Genomic DNA, 4,998 nt, shown 5'->3' on the forward strand with positions numbered 1-4,998 from the left:
CGGCAAATAATGACTAATTTTTTTTTTACTAGAAACAATTTTCAATATTCATGAATCCAGATCGTTTGATATTGTAAGTATTTAATATCTTATCTTATAATTTACATTAAAATACATATGTTTGATTTTTCGTTAAAGGAGGTTTGGATGAATCATCTTTTGACCCTCTAGAAAAGATTAACATTGTAGATCCGCCTTTGAAACGAATAATCTATAATTTATCAAAATTATTATAGATAAAGAATGTCTGATTTTTTTTTTTACGATCTAATATTTATTTTCTCTATAAAAGTGAAGTCCATCTATTTTTTGTTTCAGAAAAAAAAAATATCCTAGATATATAATGTATTTTTTTTTTCCATCTCTTATTCTTGTTCATAATAATTATTTTTTCTGAACAATTGACCGTACTGTCTGATGTTGCAGTAAGTATGTCTGTACTTCCAATGTAAAAGGTAGATACACAAAAAAACACACACTTGCTACGACTTCTTACACTTTTAAAATATCACTATTTTCCTTTGAATAATATTTAGTGACTATTTTCATAGATTTTTTGATTCGATAGAAAAATTAGAAAGTTTTTCTGTATTTCAATGAGAATCTATTTTTGAGTTGATTCGATGAAAAATGGATGGAAAAAAATCATGTTTGTAATAAAAATGTTTCATTGATTAGCGTGTGAAAAATCTTTGTTTCTAATAGTGCGATGTCTATACTTCATTGTAACATTTAAATATTTACAAAGGAATTTTTTTTATATTTTTTGTGTGTTATTTGCATCTTACTGTTCTCTTTGGATTCTGATTTTTTTGTCATTACTAACTAGCTCTTTTTCTTGATGAGCATTTCTTGTCATTGTTTGTTACAGTTGATTTATTTTGGGCCTTTGGCATATGGTGCCTTCACATTTTTTGCATATGGGGGAGTCCCATCTACAGCTCATTAGGTCAGTCAAATATTCTCTTATTAGTTTCATTTTATACATTAGGGTGGGCGTTCTGTATTTGATTCGATATTTTCAAAATTTATTTTTGGTAATTTGGCCATTTGTTGATTAAAAGTAGATATCAAATACTGAATTACTTTCAATGTTTGATATGATATGATAAATCCTGATTCAACAGAACCTAGACATTTTCGTTTGGAAAATTGTAATATTTTGTTTTAATTTATATGTCTGGTTTTGTTTCGTCACTATGTTAAGAAAATAAAAAAATAATTAAATTTTGAGATCTTAAACTAAGATCATGTTGAATGTCCTCAAATATCTTTTAATCTGTGGTCTTAGAAATGGAACAGAGAAAGTTAGAATTAAGGAGTGGTCAGAAAGAAAAGATATATATTCCTTGGATGGACTAAAAGAAATAGTAGGACCAACAAATTGAGATGGATGGAAAAATAAATTTCAAAATTTATGTATTTCAAATTTTGAATTAAGCTTTTCTCATGATCTTAAATATATCCCTTAAATGTCACATTTTTCATGGATATAAGAGCATGTCTTTATGGTAAAATAAAGATTTGAAGCTAAATAGTTTCAAATTTCCCTTTTATATATGAAAAAAACAACCTAAAAAAAGAAAGTAGTTAATGTTTGTAACATTTTCTTTTGACAATTAGAGTGTATTGAAGATCATGAATAGAATTTCCTCTTTAAACAATTCTTTTAAAAAAATAGAGGGTTTCACCCTTCGTAAATGTCATAACTCATAATTAATGACCTCATAACTTAAGAAAGTCGCGACTTTCATTAGGAACTATAATGACCAAATAACATTATATAGTTATGGAGTGCAATTAGGGATGACTATATTGTCGTAATAATTGTGGTTTTCAGAAGGGCTTAAAATGCATGATTTGAAAATTATGAAGAGTTGGGAATTGCTAAATTTTTAGGGTTTTCCTGTAAAATATTTGTTGTTGTGCATCAAAGATTTTGAGAAAAACTTTGAAGTTGCTGTTGTTCTCATTGTTATTATATTTTGACCTAGCCTATAGAATCATTATTAAATTTGTATCCCATTTTTTCTGATATTATGTATGAATCAGGAATATCATAGTGAGTTCAAAAAAATTATATCTTTCACCATAATATTTGATAAGTAAGATCTTGAGTTCGAGCAAATATTTACATAATCTATTTGTGTTCGTATGAATAGAGAAACTATGTTATATCTTGAGAATTACTTGAATTGCATGAGTTTTTATAGTATTAGAAACAACCCTTTTACATTTCAAGATAAGGAAAATTGTGCATAAAATCAATAGCTGCCAAATACTATTGGTTAACTAAAGTCAAACTTCAATGAAAGTCCTCCATTTTGGTTTTTCAAGAAAATAATATTTTATAAAAGGAATAAGTGCATAAAATCAATAGTTGCCCAATACTATTGGTTAACTAAAGTCAAACTTCAATTAAAGTCCTTTATTTTGTTTTTTCAAGAAAATAATATTTTATATAAAAAGATATAAGTGATTATCGAGATGTAAAACACACAAAAACTTAATAATTCATATGCATTTTGCATTTTCTTACAAGTTATCTCTTTTTTAAACTAAGAAATCTTATAAGCCTATGATTCTAAAAAATGAGCCCCCTTAAAATTTGGAGGCTTAAGGCAATGTGTACCGTTTATGTTATTGTTGTCGATGTTCTGAATGAATATTGAACTAACAATTGTGGATCATTTTATGAATACGGGCCAATTCCAATTTATGACATTTGATTTATATTTATTTTTTTAGCTTAAAAATTAGTGTTTATAAACACTTTTTTTATTTACTCAAACACTCCATAAATGCTTAAAAGATATTTTAGATTAAAATACCTCAATAAGACAACCCAAACAGGGCCTTAGTTCAAGTGACAAAGAGGGGTTTGTAATTTAGGTTTCAAGTGCATACTAATTTTGATATTTAAGTGAAGAAAAATAAATTAGATAAATTCACCGTCTTCAAGTTTCATAAATTGCGATTGGTTTTAAGAATTATCAGGTTTCTCAATCATATAAAAATATATATCAAAATCTTGTTATAAAGCTTGGACAAGAGTTTTAGATGGGATGTTTGGTAATACACATCGATGATATTGAATTAAGGAGAATTTTGAGCTCTTTATATATAAAGCTTGCAAAACCTTTTTTTTGCCCTTTTTTTTGTGACGAAAAATATGTCTTATGTGAATTCTGAAGTGCTCATTACATAAATTATTTAATGCTTAAAATATTTTGTAGCTTTTAATCATATGTATTAGTTTCAGTAAGCCGTAAAACCTCGAGTTTGTGATTATGAGATATGTGAAATCGAACACTAGTATACATTGGCTTGGTTGTTTGATACGTCGAAGGTTTGGACGTGCTAAATTAAATGACTTGTCTAGAAGAGAAATAGTGTATTTCATTAAAGGTTTTACTATTGCTCTAGTTGTTGTTAGGTCCATGTCCTAAATCTTACATACATCAAAATAAAGATAGTCAAAGTAATATGAGATTTTTCTTTTTGATTGGCCTAATTTGTGGAAAGTTTGATGGACCTTATATGTGTGTTACTAGTCATGTTTGAATATTTGTGATAGGGTACTTACCGATGTCTAACGGGATGGGGCAGAATAAGGACTTAACAAGATAGGGTAGACCGAATGTTAGTGAGACGGGATATGGGGACGAACACTAGGCCCGTCCCCATCCCACTAAGCTGGGAAGGGATGGACGTTATATGCATATTATTCCTAGTCGTGTTAATATTCATGAGAGGGTTTTAGTGGGATGAGACATGTCAAGAGAGGTGAGATCGTGACATTAGTGGGACGAGATAGAGGGACGAAATGTTGGCCCATCCCATCCCACTAAGCTGACGGGGTGGGATAGAATGAACCCTTAGTGAGATTTTTTTTAGTTAAAAAATGTATTAATATAAATATTTAAACATTAAATTTATAAAGAGATGATAGTGTGATACAACATATAATTGCACAATTTATCCTTCAAATGGATTGGTCTTAAATTTTTACCCTTCAAATGAGCAATCAGCAATTTTTGCTCTTAGTAATCAAACTAATGCCTAAGAGAACAAAAGTCATTTATGGGCGCAAGATATTGTGAGATATATTATGATGCGAAAATATAAATTTATATATTGTGAAAACGTTATTTATTTTTTGGAGCAAAAATTAAAGACCAATACAAAATAGATGCAAAAGTGCAAATATACCCCCACATGATCATCTTTCTTAGTCTTAGCATTCATTTTTTCCCAATAGCCATCTAATTAGAAACTTTAAAGAGACTTTTGAGTCCATGTTTTCTTTTAATATATATATACTATTATTCTAAATTCAATGAGCCCGATTAACTCAAATTCATTTTGAATAAATCTCATATCTACTAGAAATACGTATATTTCCTCCGAAATCTACAAAAAATGTGCTCGTTGGAAACTGTTTCCGATAGACTGATTACCGACGGAAACATCGGTAGAAAGTCAGCAAATTTCTAAACAATTAAAGAACACTTAAAAAGTTATTTGAGCAAAATGAGCAGGCAACAAACTAGTTTAAATGGGCTTTATGTATACAACAAAGTCCAATTAAGGCCCAAGTAGAACTCCAGAAATGAACTGACTTGTGGATTAAGGCCCATTGTAGATTTGTTTTCTTGTTTACTCGAACCCATAAACTTTGAGGTTGGGGGCAAAAAATGTTTACCATTTGAACAACCCCTATGACCTAATCGATTATATATTTATTTCACTTTGGACTGTATTATAATTGCACAAACAAAATTAGTTGGTTCTAAGAGCATTTATAAGGAAAACTTCTTCTTTTTTCTAACTTTTGACAGTTTTTGCTATTACAAAAACATACATCTTTTCTTATTAACTTAGGTAAAACCTTCAACGACTTAAAATAAACACTTTTAACTTCACATAAGCTTAGTAAAACACACTATAGATATAATAATAGACAATTAGACATAACAATAATCCCCCCCCCCCCCC

This window comes from Solanum tuberosum, unplaced genomic scaffold, assembly GCF_000226075.1.
Source record: "Solanum tuberosum cultivar DM 1-3 516 R44 unplaced genomic scaffold, SolTub_3.0 scf00202, whole genome shotgun sequence".
Classification (NCBI taxonomy): Eukaryota; Viridiplantae; Streptophyta; class Magnoliopsida; order Solanales; family Solanaceae; genus Solanum; species Solanum tuberosum.